At 42.8% G+C, this 20930-nt stretch overlaps 1 protein-coding gene across 18 annotated transcripts in view; it reads left to right on the top strand.

Moving 5' to 3' along the window:
* Positions 1-4271: 4271 nt before the first annotated feature.
* Positions 4272-20930, top strand: part of LOC121846757 (inositol polyphosphate-4-phosphatase type I A-like) — a 51397-nt gene continuing 34738 nt past the window's right edge. For 10 of the 18 annotated variants that reach the window (XM_042323893.1, XM_042323891.1, XM_042323899.1 and 7 more), the window contains exon 1: positions 4272-4429. The gene's annotated coding sequence lies outside the window, so the exon portion shown is untranslated. Of the gene's footprint in view, positions 4499-20930 lie in introns of all 18 variants that reach the window. The other 8 variants (XM_042323904.1, XM_042323902.1, XM_042323903.1 and 5 more) reach the window with 3 other exon arrangements.

Here is a 20930-nt window from a genome sequence, read left to right as displayed (position 1 = left end):
AGAGACATAAGATACTAGTCCTCAGAGAGACATAAGGTACTAGACCTCAGAGAGATATAAGATACTCAAATCAACGTTTATTTGTCATGTGCGCCGAATACAACAGGTGTAGACCTTACTTACAGGCTCTAACCAGTAGTGCAAGAAAGGTATTAGGTGAACAATAGGTAAGAACTCAGAGAGACATAATATACTAGACCCCAGAGGTCCCAGTCTGAATGGGTATGGAAGGGTAGAAGATAACAACGCCTGATTAACTATCTAAACATATTGATTGATTATAAATTGGTTATCCAACTAGCTAGCGCTCTACCTTCCCTGATGTGAACCTTGACATTAATGGTGTTTATGTTGCGATTGGTCATTAGAATGTGCATTAATTCAATCAAGGGCCAGTTGCCGATATCCTGTGTGAAAGATCAGAAGTCACACAACTGAAATCCTCTTCATATCATATTTGCATCAACTTGTTTTTGTGCACCGCAGTATTCTGAATGGACTAGCATTATATATGCACAGGCTGCCCTGATCAAATTCCATATCTGGACGAAGACAGTTAACATGATGGTGGCGATGGATGCAGTAACAAATAAAAAAATTTGCTGGATGTTGTCTGGCAAGGCAAAGACTAGGGCAAAGCAGATGGCCCCTCGCAGGCCATGCTGAAGGGAACGGTACGGAAAGGGGTAACGATTTGAGTCAAGACTCACACACCTGGAAGAGAGCGAGAACACAGAAGGAGTGGAGCTGTGTGTAGAGTATATGAGCACACACACACACACACACACACACACATTAACAAGTGACCTCAACAAGGGATCATAGCATTCACCTGGTCAGTCTATGTCATGGAAAGAGCTAGGTGTTCATAATGTTTTGTACACTGTTTTGTCATCTGGCATGTTATCTGGCATGTCATCTGGCATGTCAGCCACGAAGGTGAACATGTTGTACAGCAGCTGGCCAGAGAGAGAGAGAGAGAGAGAGAGAAGGAGGAAGAGAGCGTCATCATCAATTATTGACTTTTATTCTATCGGGTGCAAAATTCTATTGGTTGAGAATTATGACTCTTTATAGTCAGGAGTCAAATACCACCTACTGCAAACAAACAGACACTTTCACTGACTAAAGGCATCAGAAGGGTCCGAAGCATCTATCTCAGCAAGGTACAGTGTCAACCAAAGCCTTCGCTCCTTTTGGTTTACTGTTCCTCCAGTGTTCAGGTCAAACCGTAGTGAAAGTAATAGGTGTGTCACAGTGGTAGAAGGGTAAAGCTGCTGAACAATTCCAATTAACAATTTTATCTTTCCCAGGCTTAAACTCGGGGGCTATGTCTTAATCAGTGTTGAATGGATTCTTTACCTCCTCTCCTTACCTCCTCTCTTTTCCACCTCTCCTTTCTTCCTTACCATCGATCTGAACGAACATGACATGTGAAGGCAATATGGTGGAAATATTTCCAATTGTTTCAGTTTTTAGTGATCACAAAGCAAAGGAAAGAAGGCAAGGGGGCATGGAGAAAGGAAGCATTTTAGGAGCATTGAGACACGGCCAGGGCCTCTCCAGTTTATAGTAAAACTCCTTGTCATGCTGAAACTGCAGAGCAACAAAGACAGCAGACACCCACAGCCATTCAATCTGGGGAACAGGGAAACCAGCCTACAGGGAAATTAACCTACAGCGAAACTAGCCTACAGCGAAACTAGCCTACAAGGAAACTAGCCAACAGGGAAACTAGCCTACAAGGAAACTAGCCTACAGCGAAACTAGCCTACAGCGAAACTAGCCTACAGCGAAACTAGCCTACAGCGAAACTAGCCTACAGCGAAACTAGCCTACAAGGAAACTAGCCAACAGGGAAACTAGCTTGTTGTCACTAAAGCGTACCAGGTATGTAAAGCATGATGACCATCCATGGAAATACACGCTTGGTAACTGTACGCCTGAGGCTACTGAAGCTACAAGCTTAGACCACTGCGCCACTCAGGAGGCCCGACCCTAATATCTTTAGACATAGCTACCGGGTCCACCACAGAGATGATGGAGGCAAACAGCAGGTTCTCCTGCAGATCGGTGTCCTTCAACCAGAATGCCTCACTCCGGCAGATGACATAGAGAGACAGGCCAACGCCAATGCTATTCCACAAGGTGCACACCAAGGCATAGCACAACACCGTGCCCACGTTCTCTAAGAAGGTCCGAGTGGGCAGGAAGTAGCTGTCGTTGAGGACGATGATGGGCAGCAATGGGGCTGAGGATCGCAGGGGGCTCTTCCTTGACTGAGTGCCTGCCATGAGTGTGCTAAGCTGTCATCAAGGCAAAGGTTGGCTACTTTGAAGAATCTAAAATCTATTTTGATTTGTTTATCACTTTTTTGGTTACCACATGATTCCATATGTGTTATTTCATAGTTTTGATGTCTTCACTATTATTCTACTATGTAGAAAATAGTAAAAATAAAGAAAAACCCTTGAATGAGTAGGTGTAACATCAGGAGAATGATGGGTGTGGAGTCAGGCGCAGAGAGCAGAAGTTTTAACGCTTTAATGTCCACAGTAAACAGAAACAGGTACAAAAATGGTTGGAGCCAAAACACAGGCGCAACACAACCCAAAGACTACTGTAACATAAACCGGACAGCGAAAACCCAAAAGGTTACTTTAGGAGGTGCTCCCCACCTAAGTTTATTAGCTTTCTAGTGATGTAGGCTAGCTCAGAAAGCACAGGAGCTTGGCTGAATACAAAAACACAAATTCCTTGAGTTCATTTTACTGAAGAAAATGTTTGTACTATTCAAATCATATTGTTTGTCAGGTTTAAAGGAAATTGATAACACCGTAAGACATTATTGATGTTTCAATGATAAATCACAGAAGGCTTCCAAAAGGGTTCTTCGGCTGTTCCTAGTAGAGCCGTTTTTGGTTCCAGGTCGAACCCTTTTGGAAAGTGTACTACATGGAACCCAAAATGGTTCGACCTGGAACCAAAAGGGTTCTACCTTGAACCAAAAATGGTTCTTCAAAGGGTGCTTCTATGGGGACAGCCTTAGAGCCCTTTTAGGTTCTAGAATACTGTTTAACCAGTCTTGTACCCTCAACAGTACACATTTTTATTATAGGACAAAAATAATATAAACACACCTCATTCAACTAATTGAGTGCTTGATGATTAGCTGACCTGCTTCAACTTGTCAACTAATCATCAAGCCCTCATTGAGTTGAATGAGGTGTGCTGGTCCAGGGCTACAATGAAAATGTGTTCTGTTGGGGATACTGGAGGACCAGGGTTGGGAAACACTGCTCTAGAAAGTATATTTTATTTTAAGAGAATAGAGACCACACAAATGTGAAAGCTGCGACTGCAAATTGTGGCCACATGATGGTAGTACAGCTTAATCTAACTGTGAACTGAAGAAGAAGAACGCATACTTGATAAATAAGGCAGAGGGGGTGTGATATATGTCCAATATACCACAGCTAAGGGTTGTTCTTACCTACGACGCAACGTGGAGTATACTGGTATATTGGCCATGTATCACAAACCCCAAGGTTCCTTATTGCTATCATAAACTGGTTAGCAATGTAATTAGAGAAGTGAAAATACATGGTTTGTCATACCCGTGCTATACCAAGGCTTTCAGCCAATCAGCGTTCAGGGCTCAAACCACCCAGTTTGTAATGGTAATAACCAGTGATATGCTCAGATAATGACATATGATAACATTTGAAATTGCTGTAATAATGACTGTCTATGCAGAGCAGGAACATAATGCTGGACCATGCCTTACTGGAGCCAAGATGTTGCAAAGATAGACTTAAAACAAGGATTTAGCCTTCCTACAGGATTTAGCCAGGATTAATCACAGGCCTGACTGAGCTACTGTACAGCATCCCTCAACCACAAGAGAGTGAAGCCATTTTTATTTGAGACAGATAACTTTTATAATAATAATGATAATTATAATAATAACGTATGTAATTTAACAGACGGTTTTACCCATGTAAGTGTATTTGTATCAGTTCAATCATAGCATAGACTCATATCTTGATTATATTCTGTAGCCTGATTTTCCCAATGTCATTGACTTATGTTTTGAATCTAAATATAGTTCTTCATCATGCCTTTTATTGGTCATTCCAAAATCGAATTCGATTTTTTTTCCCAGGACACTGTACAAAGATGTAGCCTATCATGATTTACTGAAAATAGATTTGTCTTCAATAAAGTTGTGTCCTTCTGAATGTGCCTCAGACTCAAGTAAGGGGAGGTTCCTTTGATGAAGTTGCAACGTCACATGATACAATGTAGCCGAGAGGCGAGATCACACTGCGGAATGCTGACAGGCTGGAAACAAATGTAACAAGCGAGCGTCAACACCAACGGCTGTCTCTTTCCCACCGAATTAATTGTCATCAAACGTCGTAGAAAGGTTTGTGTCTTCATCTTGAAATGCAGTTATCTGGTTAGCTGGAGAGGCAGGAAAAGTCGCCATGAGAAGGTTAGCATAATAGCTAATTTGCTTATTAATTGTTTACACCGCCTTGCAAAAAAAGCTTCAACTTCAAAGTTGTATTCTTCTCTGTATAGTCAGTTATCACCCGTATGCTTTTTTATTTATTGCGGTCCACAGCTAGTTATTGCCTATGATACGTTTAGGTATGAACACCACCTGCAACTTAGGCTAGTCGTCTTATTTTCACGCAATGTTCTCATATGGGAAGAGAGGAGCGAGCAGATGCGCACTCTGCCTCCAATGACCAAGACAAGACATACGGGTCTTTTAATGTCGATGTATTCGTTCCTAGGCATCCTATGTATTCGTTCCTAGGCATCCTATGTATTATTTCCTGGTATTTTATGACTGTATCTGCAGTCAGGCTGTGAAATTAGATCCGTAGCCCACTGACTACCAGGCTCTTTGTTCGTCCACTTGAACATGCTTGGTACATGATAGACCATATTCTAGTATGTTATTGAATAATCTATTACCATGAAATTCTCTCAGCTAACATTCATTACCATCATGATGGGTTCTTGGCATTGCCAGGGCAGCATTGTCCGTTCAAATCTATGACGACTGCGTTTTGTGTTGGCTGATCTTGAATGGTGGAGCTAAGGGGCTTCTAGTTACTGAAAGTGGAAGTGGTGGGTTATATAAGCCTGTTGGCAGAGTGGTGGTGCGGTTGACAGCCCTTTCCTACGAGCCTCGGTTAGTTCCACATGGCTAAAATGAAAACAAACGGTGCCATGTGTCAGCTATACAGACCAGATGGGTGCATTGTTGAACACTCTCTCTTCTACCACAGCTTTAACTGGAACTATGTTTTCTTCTAACTCTGTTTTCTTGTAAGATTACTATTGAATTTATTTTATACGTATGCGTGTTATCAGTATCAACACAGTCACTGTTATTGTATTGTATTGTAAATCATCCCGCTGTGACACAGGCTGAAGTGGACAGTGAGCATCCAGAAGAGTTCGTTATGAACCGGTGAAACCTCATCATTGTGATTTATCACCATTCATCCTTAGCAGTGTTTTCTCTGACCTGGATCTGAGAGTGTAAATTGTGTATATGCATGGCTCCCTTGTAAAAGAGACCTTGGTCTCAATGGGACTCAGCAACAGGCCTGTCTACACAGGCTCCTATCACACAGCTTGTTGAAATCCCTGAGAATACCAGGAGGCTGGTGGCACCTTAATTGGGGAGGATGGGCTCATAGTAATGGCTGGAACATGATCAATGGAATGGTAACAAATTCATCACGCATGGTTGCCATATGTTTGATACCAGTCCATGTACTCCATTCCAGCCATTATTATGAGCCGTCCTCCCCTCAGTAGCCTCCTGTGCTGAGAACCCAGTGTCTCTGTCCCATCACATCACTCCACTGTTTGTCCACGTTCAAATTGGCACCATATACCCTAGTATATTTTGCACAACACTTGACCAGAGCCCATAGTACACTATATAGGGAATAGAATAAGGTGCATTTCGGTTCACTAGGGAATAGGGAGTCGTTTTGGACAGAGCCTTTGTACTGCTGGATTAGCTCTGTCTCACATGGACCAAAGTGGAGATAATGTGTTAGTGGCGATATGATAAGAACAACTGATGAACAAGAACATGACCAAGTGAAAAATGACATCAGTTTGAGAGACATGCTTCAGGGCATGGCCAGAGGGGAAAGCCCTTAGCTGCCTTTGCTGTGTGCTAGTTTGCGTACATAATCACATTAGCATGATTTACTAATAATTCATTCAACTTTTGTAGCGCTATTTATTCCATAACGATTCTCAAAGAGCTCTAAAGCATTAAAAAAAAGACACCAGTCATGGACAGTCATTAGAGGGTTGGGAAAGTCCATGGCTTGAGTGGTTATCTGAATTGACGACTACTACAAATCACTAGAGTGGAGTGAGGTCGTAAAGGCAGACTCAGTCAGTGGTTTCCTGGTAGGAGCTATAGGGTCAAGGGGAGGGGACATGCTTATTGATTGAGAGGAAGCTTACGAGTTACGACCAGGCATCTGGAATGACCAGGAACCGTTTCTTAGACTACTCCCAGTAGGCTGTTGCTCACAAGATTCTACAGTGATTTGTAAACAACTACAGTACTACATTGTACTAAGTTGGGCACTGTAGTTTTGCAATTCAATATAGTAGCTAGCTACCTCTCACGCTCGCATACACTCTAAGGCCACTGTGTATGTATGGGGGAGTGCTGTGACTCAGCGATGGGATTTTTCTCCCACTTGGCTCTAGGGCAACCAGGAGCCTGTTGATTCATTCTTCTCTCTCACTCTGTCTCAACAAACACTCACTCTGTAAACAAGCCCAGAGAAGACACTCTTAAGATTCATATCAGTATTAAACACAGTGAATCTGACACACACACACAGCCAGTTGAATGCTCTGCCTACTCTGTTGCTCTTATAAGCCAATAATAGCTTCCCACATAAACACACACTCAATCAGGCTCATGCATGTTACGTCATCCTACAATGCCCCTGCAACACACTATACTCAACTCCTCTCATATCATCATACACTCTTCTGCAACACAGACACACACACATTGACACACCGTTTCTATGGTTGCTATCTTACTAATTACTCTACTATAATAATCATGTATTTTCTTTTCTCTGGAGCCTTTGTCGTAAAAGTCTGATAGTAAAACTCTCCTTTCTGTATTATTTAATTTACTTATGAGCGACATTGTAAATTCTTCTACTTGGTGGGTAGCCGGTGCCTCAGACATCAATAGCTACTCTGCCTCGCTGCATTGCCTTGCCTGTCTTTGCTGTTTTACACTGAAATCCATTAGACCTGAACCAAAGTTTTTGTTTTGGGGATCTGCGCTGACGGGTCTGTAGTCAAGTAGTGGCGGGTGCTATCCCGAGTCCACTGTCTCTGGCTGTGTCTCAAATGACACCCTGTACCCTAAGATGTGCACTACTGTTTACCAGTACCCATAATGCTCTGGTCAAAAGTAGTACACTTTATGGGAATAGGGTCCCGTTTGGGGCATAAACCTCTGTGTTTCCATCTTATGCAACAGACTGAATTATTGATGATGGCATGCTAAATGGAGACCATAAATCCACATGTGCAGAAAAGTGATACCTGTCGTTGGTTAGTCGGTCTGGCCCTACACTAAACGATACTAAGGATGGGACCCCTGGAGAGAGGGAAAGCGTGACTGCCAACGTGACACAGTGCAGGGAAATGTTCTCCAGCCACCACAGTTGATTATTTATTGGTCACTGAGGAGGTTCTGGAGCAGGGTTTAGGATGGGAACAGTGACACCTCTCGGCTTCATTCCCTTCCTCGTCTGGACAAAGCCCGTCTGGTTCCTGTCACCCCAGTTTGTCACGAAGCATCCACAGTCCCATCTGTCCCTTCCTGTCCCTCTCCCTGTCTCTGTGTATTTCTGCTGGAGAACAGTGTCAGCCAGAGAGAAGACAGGACCTTATCAGTCTGCTTCTCTTAGCTGCTGCAGGAATAAGGAGGGAGAGAAATGGAGAGGGACAGATGGGGAGAGGGAGGGCGAAGGAGACAGGCAGACAGTACGAGAGCAAGCAAAGAAGGAAGGGAGGGAGAGAGATGGGGGAGAGTGTAAGCACTGATGACGACGCTGCTGCGTGTGGGTTTGTTTACATGCTGCTCTGCTGTGAGGAGACCGCATCCACAGCCGGGCCCTTCACTCGCCACGCAGACTGTCATCTTACCCTATAGACGAGGAACCAAGCTCAGCTGTTAGGAGCAGAGATGTACTAGTCTGTCTGTACAGCTGTAGCATACAGCTGGATATGGATTAGCCCTTCTACATGCCTGCACTGTAGTGTGTCACTCTCCACCATGCTGCTTTTACATTTACTAGCTGCTATGCTAATGCTACTATCTACAGGCTGCCTGTAGCATTCACTGGATTAAGGTAGGGATTTTTGGGGAGCATCCCTCCTTATGCTCTGTCTGTAGAATTAGGCACTACTCTAACCCCCTATGGTGGTTTTGGCTGGGGTGATGCTCTTAGATGGGCGGTTGACAGGGAATAAATAATACCCAGAGTCCTCTGCATGCTGTTCTAAACGGCCTTTGTCGGCTGTAATGAGTGAGTCCTCTTCAGACTGCCTATGAAGGAGGAATCTAATGGCAGAAACATGCATTTATCATAGTGTGGGTTTATCTATTGATTAAATAGGAAAGCGGCTCCTTGCTGCTTATCTAGTCTTTGTTGCAGTGTTCAGTGTTTGTCTAACTCCCACTGGTGAGATTATGGGCCTAGCTTCTCGGCTATGCCAACATTGGGTTGATTCGGATGGGTTAGCGCTGAACAGTAACAAATGCCTACACTCACAGGGTCCCCACGACCAGGCTTGAAGAACACTGGTCAATGCCAACATTCAATAATGTGACTAATGATCAGTGATCTGAAGACATTTTTAGACTGTCAGTTAAATTGGGGATGTGTTTCTTCCATAAAGTAGACTCAGTGAAATGATGTTGCCAGAAGCAGAACCGGAGATATTGAGATGAGTGAGATGTAACACTTCGCTATCACACAGTCACACACTGTATCTTCGAATGTGCACAGGTTTGCTTCACGCTGTGAACAGTGTGGTAGCCAGGGGACCCAAAACAGTGGAGAAGTTGAGCCTCGCACTTCAACGCTCTAAGTTTTTGCAGAAATTTACCCACTATGCTGTACACTTTCTGCATATACAGTTGCAATAAAAAGTATGTGAACCCTGTGGAATTACCTGGATTTCTGCATAAATTGGTCAAAAAATGTGATCTGATCTTCCTCTGTCACAATAGACAAACAGCTTAAATTAATAACACATAAATTAATGTTTTTTTCTAATCTATATTGATTCATAATTTTAACATTCACTGTGTAGGTTGGGGGAAAGCATGTGAACCCCTGGGCTAATGACTTCTCCAAAAGATAATTGGAGTCTGGAGTCGGCTAACCTGGAATCCAATCAATGAGATGAGATTGGAGATGTTGGTTAGAGCTAAAGGTCGATCGATTTAATCGGAATGGCCGATTTCAAGTTTTCATAACAATCGGAGATCGGTATTTTTGGACACCGATTTGGCCAATTTAAGAAAATATATATATATTTTATTTAACACCTTTATTTAACTAGGCAAGTCAGTTAAGAACACATTCTTATTTTCAATGACTGCCTAGGAACGGTGGGTTAACTGCCTTGTTCAGGGGCAGAATGACAGATTTTTAACTTGTCAGCTCAGGGATTCAATCTTGCAACCTTACAGTTAACTAGTCCAACGCTCTAACCACCTGATTACATTGCACTCCACGAGGAGACTGCCTGTTGCGCGAATGCAGTATTAAGCCAAGGTAAGTTGCTAGCTAGCATTAAACTTGTCTTGTAAAAAAACAATCAATAAATCATAATCACTAGTTAACTACACATGGTTGATGATATTGAGGCAGCAGGGTAGCCTAGTGGTTAGAGCGTTGGACTAGTAACCGGAAGGTTGCAAGTTCATACCCCCGAGCTGACAAGGTACAAATCTGCCCCTGAACAGGCAATTAACCCACTGTTTCTAGGCTTTCATTGATAATAAGAATTTGTTCTTAACTGACTTGCCTAGTAAAATAAAATAAAAATATTACTAGTTTATCCAGTGTGTCCTGCATTGCATATAATCGATGCGGTGCATTTTCGCAAAAAAGGACTGTCTTGCTCCAATTAACCATAAACATCAATGCATTTCTTAAAATCAATACACAAGTATATATTTTTAAACCTGCATATTTAGTTAATATTGCCTGCTAACCTGGCTTGTTGCAAACTCTGAAGACTATTTCCTCCTAACAAAGACAGCCAACTTCGCCAAACGGGGGATGATTTAACCAACGCATTTGTGAAAAAAGCACAATCGTTGTGCAACTGTACCTAACCATAAACATCAATACACAGAAGTATGTATTTTTAAACCTGCATATTTTGCTAAAAGAAATCCAGGTTAGCAGGCAATATTAACCAGGTGACATTGTCACTTCTGTTGCGTTCATTGCACACAGTCAGTGTATATGCAACAGTTTGGGCCGCCTAATTTGCAAGAATTTTGCGTAATTATGACATAACATTGCACAACCTTCAATGTTAACAGGAATATTTGGACTTATGGATGCCATCCGTTAGATAAAATACGGAACGGTTCCGTATTTCACTGAAAGAATAAACGTCTTGTTTTTGAGATAGTTTCCGGATTCGACCATATTAATGACCTAAGGCTTGTATTTCTGTGTGATATTATGTTATAACTAAGTCTATGATTTGATAGAGCAGTCTGAGTGATGGTAGGCAACAGCAGGCTCGTAAGCATTCATTCAAACAGCACTTTCGAGTTAGCAGGGTGCGTGCTAATAGCGTTTCAAACATCACTCGCTCTGAGACTTGGAGTGGTTGTTCCCCTTGCTCTGCAAGGGCCGCGGCTTTTGTGGAGCGATGGGTAACGCTGCTTCGAGGGTGGCTGTTGTCAATGTGTTCCTGGTTCGAGCCCAGGTAGGGGTGAGGAGAGGGACGGAAGCTATACTGTTACACTGGCAATACTAAAGTCCCTATAAGAACATCCAATAGTCAAAGATATATGAAATACAAATCGTATAGAGAGATTATCCTATAATAACTACAACCTAAAACTTCTTACCTGGGAATATTGAAGACTCCTGTTAAAAGGAACCACCAGCTTTCGTATGTTCTCATGTTCTGAGCAATGAACTTAAATGTTAGCTTTTTTACATGGCCATATTGCACTTTTACTTTCTTCTCCAACACTTTGTTTTAGCATTATTTAAACCAAATTGAACATGTTTCATTTTATTTGAGGCTAAATTGATTTTATTGATATTAAGTTAAAATAAGTGTTTATTCAGTGTTGTTGTAATTGTCATTATTACAAATACATTTTTTAAATCGGCCGATTTAATTGGTATAGGCTTTTTTTGGGGTCCGCCAATAATCGGTATCGGCGTTGAAAAATCATAATCGGTCGACCTCTAGTTAGAGCTGCCCTGCAATATAAAAAAAACCTCACAAAATGTGAGTTTGCTACTCACATGAAGCATTGCCTGATGTGAACCATGCCTCGAACAAAAGAGATCTCAGGCAACCTAAGATTAAGAATTGTTGACTTGCATAAAGCTGGAAAGGGTTACAAAAGTATCTCTAAAAGCCTTGATGTTCATCAGTCCACGGTAAGACAAATTGTCTATAAATGAAGAAAGTTCAGCACTGTTGCTACTCTCCCTAGGAGTGGCCGTACTGCAAAGATGACTGCAAGAGCACAGCACAGAATGTTCAATGAGGTTAAGAAGAATCCTAGAGTGTCAGCTAAAACCTTACAGAAATCTCTGGAACATGCTAACATCTCTGACGAGTCTACAATAGGTAAAACACTAAACAAGAATGGTGTTCATGGGAGGACACCACGGCAGAAGCCGCTGCTGTCCAAAAAAACATTGCTGCATGTCTGAAGTTCGCAAAAGAGCACCTGGATGTTCCACAGCTATTCTGTGGATAGATTTAACTAAAGTTGAGTTGTTTGGAAGGAACATGCATCACCATGTGTGTAGAAAGAAAGGCACAGCACACCAACATCAAAACCTCACCCCAACTGTAAAGCATGGTGGAGGGAGCATTATGGTTTGGGCTGCTTTTCTGCCTCGGCCTGGACAGCTTGCTATCATTGACGGAAAAATTGATTCCCATTTTGCAGGAGAATGTAAGGCTGTCTGCCAGTTGAAGCTCAACAGAAGTTGGGAGATGCAGCAGAACAACGAAGTAAATCAACAGAGCGGCTTGAAAAGAAGAAAATACGTCTTCTGGAGTGGCCCAGTCAGAGTCCTGACCTCAACCCAATTGAGATGCTATGGCATGACCTTGAGTGGTTCACACCAGACATCCTCAAGAATATTGCTGAACTGAAACAGTTTTGTAAAGGGGAATGGTCCAAAATTCCTCCCTACCGTTGTGCAGGTCTGATCCGCAACTGGTTGAGGTTATTGCTGCTAAAGTAGGATCAACCAGTTATTAAATCCAAGGGTTCACATACTTTTCCCACCCTGCACTGTGAATGTTAACACGATGTGTTCAATAAAGACATAAAAATGTATAATTGTGTTATTAGATTAAGCAGACTGTTTGTCTATTGTTGTGATTTAGATGAAGAATAGATCAAATTTTATGACCAATTTATGCAGAAATCCAGGTAATTTCAAAGAGTTCACATACTTTTTCTTGCCATTTTGTTACGTTACAGCCTTATTCTAAAATGGATGAAATGTTTTTTTTTTACTGGGCTGTTCGCACTACCCTTAAGTAGCGCCGTACGAATGATCAGATGCCGAGCAGTTTCCATGGCAGGCGGTTATGCAACTGGTCAGGATGCTCTCGATGGTGCAGCTGTAGAACTTTTTGAGGATATCGAGACCCATGCCAAATATTTTCAGTCTCTTAAGGGGGAAAAGGTGTTGTCGGGGCCTCTGCACAACTAGAACTTGAAACTCTCGACCTGCTCCACTTCAGCCCCGTTGATAATGCGGCCTGTTTGGTCCTCCTTTTCCTGTAGTCCACGATCAGCTCCTTTGTCTAGCTCACATTGAGGGAGAGCTTGTTGTTCTGGCACCACACTGCAAGGTCTCTGACTTCCCTATAGGCTGTCTCATCGTTGTCGATGATCAGGCCTACCACTGTTGTCGTCAGCAAACTTAATGGTGGCGTAGGAGTCGTGCTTGGCCACGCAGTTGTGAGTGAACAGGAAGTACAGGAAGGGGGCTAAGCACGCACCCCTGAGGGGCCCCAGTGTTGAGGATCAGCGTGCCAGATGTGTTGTTGCCTACCCTTACCACCTGGGGCGGCCCGTCAGGAAGTCCAGGATCCAGTTGCAGAGGGAGGTGTTTAGTCACAGGGTCCGTAGCTTAGTGATGAGCTTTGTGGGCACTATGGTGTTGAATGCTGAGCTTTAGTCAATGAACATCATTCTCACGTACAGTTGAAGTCGAAGTTTACATACACCTTAGCCAAATACATTTAAACTCAGTTTTTCACAATTCCTGACATTTAATCCTAGTAAAATTTCCCTGTTTTAGGTCAGTTGGGATCACCAATTTATTTAAAAAATGTGAAATGTTAGAATAATAGTAGAATGATTTAATTCAGCTTTTCTTTTTTTCGTCACATTCGCAGTGGGTCAGAAGTTTTTTAGTATTTGGTAGCATTACATTTTTAAATTGTTTAACTTGGGTCAAACGTTTTGGGTAGCCTTCCACAAGCTTCCCACAATAAGGTGAATTTTGGCCCATCCCTCCTGACCGAGCTTGTGTAACTGAGTCAGGTTTGTAGGCCTCCGTGCTCGCACACGCGTTCTCAGTTCTGCCCACAAATGTTCTATAGGATTGAGGTCAGGGCTTTGTGATGGCCACTCCAATACCTTTACTTTGATGTCCTTAAGCCATTTTTCCACAACTTTGGAAGTGTGCTTGGGGTCATTGTCCATTTGGAAGACCCATTTGCGACCAAGCTTTAACTTCCTGACTGACGTCTTGAGATGTTGCTTCAATATATCCACATAATTTTCCTTAATGATGCCATATATTTTGAAGTGCACCAGTCCATCCTGCAGCAAAGCACCCCCACAACATGATGCTGCCACCCCGTGCTTCACGGTTGGGATGGTGTTCTTTGGCTTGCAAGCCTCTTCTTTTTTCCTATGAACATAACGATGGTCATTATGGCCAAACCGTTCTATTGTTGTTTCATCAGACCAGAGGACATGTGTTGCTCTCCTCACTGGTTATGTCATCAGGATAGTTAACCAATCAGCCTGCTAGCTGGTCGTGGCTCCACATGGTTGCAGACAGTGCTGATATGGTTGCTGACAGTATACTAATGATGCTACTGCATATTGTAGGCCTATATCATCACATACACTAGATTGATTTGTCAAAGTACAGTAGCTGCTTTCAGGGCGTTGTCTGTACCAAAGTAATGGCGTCTGTCTAGCAGAGTGCACAGTATATGATGGAAGATGACGAGCAGTTATTTTGAAATGTTACTCCTGTGTTTTAGGCTTGATGCACTATTAGTTACACGTATAGAATGAGTCACATGGACTGTGAAAATTAGCATCTTCCATCTCCCTACATGTTTTAACTGACACATACACACTCACACATGCATATACACACACACTAGGGCTAACCCCAATTAGTTGATTATTTGGTCATTAGGCTGTTGGTCGAACAAGATTTGTTTTAGTCGAGCAGGCCTAATCGAGCTCCGTACCGCATCGCCATGCACCTCCCAAATGTTTTAACAATGCGGGGGGTGCTCTGTATAGCTCCGCATTGACATGATTGGGTGACGGTAGGTGGGGGCAGTATATCTTGTAGAAAACAAACTCACTTCCTTGACAATAGCTCTGCACTGCTCCCCGACGTGCAAGAAGTATGAATGCCCTGACTTCTGCTGAGGCCGTATCACCGTAAATGCTGCATGGCCAATGCAGACGGTGGATTGACCATGTGCCCAGATGCACAATGCACTTCTCTCTCCAGAATGTGCTCTCTCCTGCCAATTTATGCACATTCATTGTTTCAGAACTTCATTGTGTGAATTGTTTGCGTTTTGTTAGTGTATATCAATTCCCCATTACATGTAGGACATTTACTGTTAATTTCTAATCTACAATGTTGTTACTTTGTTTATGGTAATTTATGTTAATGCATTCAATATTATGCCAGTCTTCCCATTATCATTGTCGGAGTGGACACATTGTTTGCAGAGTGCACAACTTATGCTATGCTTAAGAGTTTTGTCAATTTAGTCATTGTCTGTTGTTTGGACTGCTCCTGTCAATGTTGAGTAAGGACACATACGCATAGAAGTAGGTCTATAGGCTACCTGGCCTGCATATAAATGTGCCCATTTGGGGATCTGTTTTGTATTTTTGATTGACTTAACGCACCACCACTAATGAGCTGTGGAGCTTGTCAGAGTAATGTTTACTTCACCTCAAACAGAAAGCAAACCAAGTGTGTTTTTACATTCATTGAGAATTACAATCGTTCCTCAATGTAATTGAATAATACTTTCCATCTCTCTCCCTTTTGGTAACCGCTCAGTGTGAAAGGGAAAAATGTCATGCTCTGATCCAGTGGGAACGTCATGAAATAGACCTGATTGACAAGAAGTAGTGCATGACTTGGACTGAAATATGTTCAGTAACTCATTTTGGGTTCTGGTACTGTTCATATTTAGATGCAGAAGCTCCACAATACTTTTTAGATAATATTCTTTAAGAGGAACAGGAGCTCAAGCAGTAGAACATTTGAGGTGCCGGTACTCAGCTTCGGTGAGCTTTTGCCCAAGTCCTGCTTCTTATCCCTTGCACAAGTAGCCTACAGCTGTGTCTGTCCCGAGCTCACTGGTTGGGGAAACTCTGACGGCCCATAATACTACATACAATTTCTAGCAGTGCGAGCTTCGGGCTAGACCCAAGTTACTAGTTGATACAATGTTTGTTTCATGTTCGTTGCAGACGTTGTAGCCAATGTGATTTATAGTATTTTTTTTTTTTTTAAATCAGGATGTTTTCTACCTGCAGGCTGTAATGTTTTTATTTGTTGGCTTAATGTAGGCTGTTTTTACATAGTTGGCAATAGAAGAAACCTTTTAGGCTCTTCATTTAGATTTGCATAGAATTTTGATTAACCACATGACAATGATTTTGAGATATGAAGATGTTATTCAATTGGTTGAAAGAACAGACGACTTTCGGTCGACCAAGATTTTTGTTTTGTTTTTTGGGGACAGCCCTAACACACACCGTGACAAAAAAACGTGTGTGTGGAGAGCGTGGTCCGGTGGCTCCAGTCCATTGATCAGTGTCTCTGACTGATGATGCAGGGACCATCTGGATTGAGTATATGCAGGACTGCTTCTGAAATAGCTGGAAGCACACACTGCAATGCCTCAGTAGATCTTCAAACTAACACACACACACTGGCAGGCACACACACACACACCTTCAAAAAGTGAGTTTGCGTGAGTTTCACTTTGAAGAGTGGTGTTTGGGGCCAGGCCAAGGCAGAGATAGAATATCAGATGTGAAGGTTAAATTGTGAATGTCTCCTCTTCTGGTTGCCATCATGTGTTGTTGCACGCCTCACTACCTCTGACTGTGACTTGGCAGTCCTGTAGCCTCGGTCACTGTCAAACCCAATGCACAGATACAGATCATAGCTACTCTGCTGTATACTCTGCTATATACAGCTAGGGGAAGTGGAGCAAATACTGAAATATCCTTTTTAGATTTTCTGATATGTTGTCTCCTCCTCTGGTCAGATCCAGTCTGTTGCTCCTCTCTGACTGCATCAGTTGGCTTCCCCTCCCTCTGGGAAAGGAAAGGGGATACCTAGTCAGTTGCACAACTGAATGCATTCAACCCAAATGTTAATTTTGCATTTAATCCAACCTCTGACTCTGAGAGGTGGGGGGGGGGCTGACTTAATCGAGTTGCTCAGGGAGCAGTTGTTGTTTAACTGCCTTGTTCGAGGGCAGAACAGTACATTTTTCCACTTTGCCTGGCTCAGGCACTTTAATTCGCAACCTTTCAGTTACTGGCCCAACGCTCTTAGCCACAAGGCTACCTGCCACTCTCTGACTTCCCCACTGACAGTAAGTTCACCTGCACACGTCTCAGGCACTTTGTTATGGTGTATATGAGGATGCTGTTGGGATGTGGCATCCTAACATGACCCTGAGAGAAGGCTGGTGACTAGAGCGAGAGAGATGGAAGGGGGGAGGGGCAGGTACACCCTGAGCTGTTGAACAGTCCCCTCACGTCAGTCCCTCCCTCTCCCTGACATGAACAAGGCCTTGATTTGTAAGTAAGGCAGACAGAGCCTACTGTAGAAACTAGGCAGCTTGTCTGGAGGGCTGCTCTCACTACTGTAGGAACTAGGCAGCTTGTTTGGAGGGCTGCTCTCACTGCTGTAGGAACTAGGCAGCTTGTCTGGAAGGCTGCTCTCACTGCTGTAGGAACTAGGCAGCTTGTCTGGAAGGCTCAAATAATGAAACATGTACAATTTGGTTTAAATAAGGCAAAAACACTGTTGGAGAAGAACGTAAAAGTGCAATATGTGCCATGTAAAAAAGCTAACATTTAAGTTCCTTGCTCAGAACATGAGAACATATGAATGCTGGTGGTTCCTTTTAACATGAGTCTTCAATATTCCCAGGTAAGAAGTTGTAGGAATTATAGGACTATTTCTCTCTATACCATTTGTACTTCATATACCTTTGACTATTGGATGTTCTTATAGGCACTATAGTATTGCCAGCCTAATCTCAGGAGTTGATAGACTTGAAATCATAAACAGCGCAATGCTTGAAGCACAGCGAAGAGCTGCTGGCAAATGCAGGAAAGTGCTGTTTGAATGAATGCTTACGAGCCTGCTGGTGCCTACCACCGCTCAGTCAGACTGCTCTATCAAATATCAAATCATAGGCTTAATTATAATAAACACAAATACGAGCCTTAGGTCATTAATATGGTCAAATCCAGAAACTATCATTTCGAAAACAAAATGTTGATTCTTTCAGTGAAATATGGAACCGTTCTGTATTTTGTCTAACGGATGGCATCCTTAAATCAAAATATTGCTGTTACATTGCACAACCTTCAATGTTATGTCATAATTATGTAAAATTTTGGCAAATTAATTCCGAGCTTTGTTAGGAAGAAATGGTCTTCACACAATTCGCGACGAGCCAGGCAGCCCAAACTGCTGCATATACCCTGACTCTACTTGCACAGAACACAAGAGAAGTAACACAATTTTCCTAGTTAGCAGGCAATATTAATTAAATATGCAGGTTTAAAAATCTACTTGTGTATTGATTTTAAGAAAGGCAGTGATGTTTATGGTTAGGCTTTTTTTGTGAATGCACTTGTTAAATCATCACCCATTTGGAGAAGTAGGCTGTGATTCGATGATAAATTAACAGGCACCGCATCAATTATAAGCAATGCAGGACAAGCTAGTTAACTACACATGGTTGATGATATTACTAGGTTAACCAGTGATTATGTTAAGATAAGTTTAATGCTAGCTAGCAACTTGCTGCACTCGCGTAACCGGTAGTCAGCCTGCCATGCAGTCTCCTCATGGAGTGCAATGTAATCGGTGTCTAAAAATGCCGATTACCGATTTGTTATGAAAACTTGAAATCGGCCATTCCGATTTAATCGGTCGACCTCTAGTCTGGAGGGCAACACTAACTACTGTAGGAACTAGGTAGCTAGTCTAGTCTGGAGGGCAGCTCCAACTACTATACATCATGTAAATGAAGGTGAAGAATATGTAAGACTTTCTGCACCTACAAATTCATCTGGATATTTATTCAGGAAATGAAAATGTCAGGGAAGTCTAAGATTTTGGAGATATTATTTTGATAGAGACTCGATAGAGACTATTAAATTCTATGATGAATCCAGTGCTATTTGACCCTGATACAGGGCTTACTCACAGCAACTCATTTAGACAGATAAAATAAGCACTGTTAGTGTCAAAAGAGATTTTATTTTATGAATGTACTCTGTTTGCTCTCCAGCAGTGTTTACCTTCTCCATAGTCATTATGACACAGATACTGGTGTGGTGCAGAGTTGAAGTCTGTTTAGACAAGGCCGGGGCTATAAAAATAACTAATGTGGGCTGGGAGGGCAGGAGGACGACAGTAAGATGGAAACTAGTGACATGGAGGGAGAGCCGTTATCCTGCCTTCTGTATAGGTGTGTTTGATAAGGCAGAGATGGGAAGTCCAGATCTGAGGAAACTCTGAGACGGTATGCTTTTAGCTCGTCGTGTGTGTGTGTGTGTGTGTGTGTGTGATGCCTGGCCTGGACAGTCAGAACCTTGGCAGTCAGTCAACACAGAAACAGTTTTTAGCCTTTTAAGGGCAACAGGACTGAGCTCTCCTCCACGCTGCCCTTCACAGGCTTGGAGACTGTCTGAGACTGAGAGCAGAGAAACCCTTGATAGAAACACATCCTCATTTCCAGGTGTGGTTGGACAAGACCCCTCCGTGTGATAGTGTCAATCCCACTCAGGGGAGTTCTGCAGGGAGGTTCCTGAAACCAGCACAGAGTGGGAAGAAACTCGGAGCCTTGAGGGGCTTTCACAACCAAGGCAAGCTGAGGTTTTTAGATTCAAGACAAATTAAAGAATGATCTTGTCGCTTGGCTGGTAATCCTGTTGGAGTCACTGAGTCACACGGCTGAATTAGACTCATTAACGGTGGAATTAGCAGGAGTGTAGTCTGCTGGGAAGGAGAGGAAGTAAACAGGGAGAGAAGGGAGAAATCTGATTTCGGGCAGTACCGTGGACGCCTCACAGGGTCCTCAAAGTCTAAACGCGCTCACTCACTCACCCGGTTTCTTCATAGAGAGCTTGTCTGTTGCGTGCAGCGTTAGACTTAACATAACAGCAGAAGTTAAATCCACTAAACCCTGCCAGTCAGATCGGGACGCCAGTAAGACTAGCTGTCGCCGTTGGTGTCACCCCCCCTCCCCCTTTAAGTTAAATCAGGTAGAAACATATGCATCGCATTGTAAGTCCTTAGCTTCTCTGGTGAGGACAATGTCACAAGTGTCAATGTTTCTGTTTACTCATATCTGGTTAACCTACGGTACCAGGTGCCCAGGGTTACACAAAGACACTGAGAATTCATCAAACCCGTATTCGCAAACCTAGAAACTGTTTTAAACCGAGTTTGGTCCCAGCCCAGTCTGTGAGGTATTCTCCAGTTGTTACTGGGTGTGAGAAACTACGTCAGAAACCCAGTAAGGGTTTGTTAACCTAGCCGTGGAAGCTCCAAAAGCCCATGTGTCCCAGTTCATGTGAGTTACTAATCATCAGGGTCTCCTCACTCTGGCGCTATAAATCAAATGTTATTTGTCACATGCTTCATAAACAACAGGTGTAGACTAGCAGTGCAATGCTTACTTACAGGCCCTTCCCATAAATGCAGAGAGAGAAAAAAATAGAAAAAAATGTGTAAAACAAGGAATACACAATGATTAACAATAACATGGCTATATACACAGGGTACCAGTCCCGAGTCCATGTGCAGGGGTATGATGTAATTTTGGTAGATATATACATATAGGTAGGGGTAAAGTGACTAGGCAACAGTATAGATAATAAACATAAGCTTCTGCTACCGATGCATCAAAAGATTTTGTGCAGGGGGGTCAGTGCAGATAGTCCAGATAGCTATTTGGTTAACTATTTCGTAGTCTTCTGGCTTGGGGGTAGAAGCTGTTAGGGTCCTGTTGGTTCCAAACTTGGTGCAACGGTACCACTTGTCGTGCGGTAGCAG

Source organism: Oncorhynchus tshawytscha, linkage group LG07 (genome assembly GCF_018296145.1).
Source record: "Oncorhynchus tshawytscha isolate Ot180627B linkage group LG07, Otsh_v2.0, whole genome shotgun sequence".
Taxonomy (NCBI): Eukaryota; Metazoa; Chordata; class Actinopteri; order Salmoniformes; family Salmonidae; genus Oncorhynchus; species Oncorhynchus tshawytscha.
Note: the sequence above shows the minus strand (reverse complement) of the source record. Positions and strands in the feature narration are given on the sequence as shown.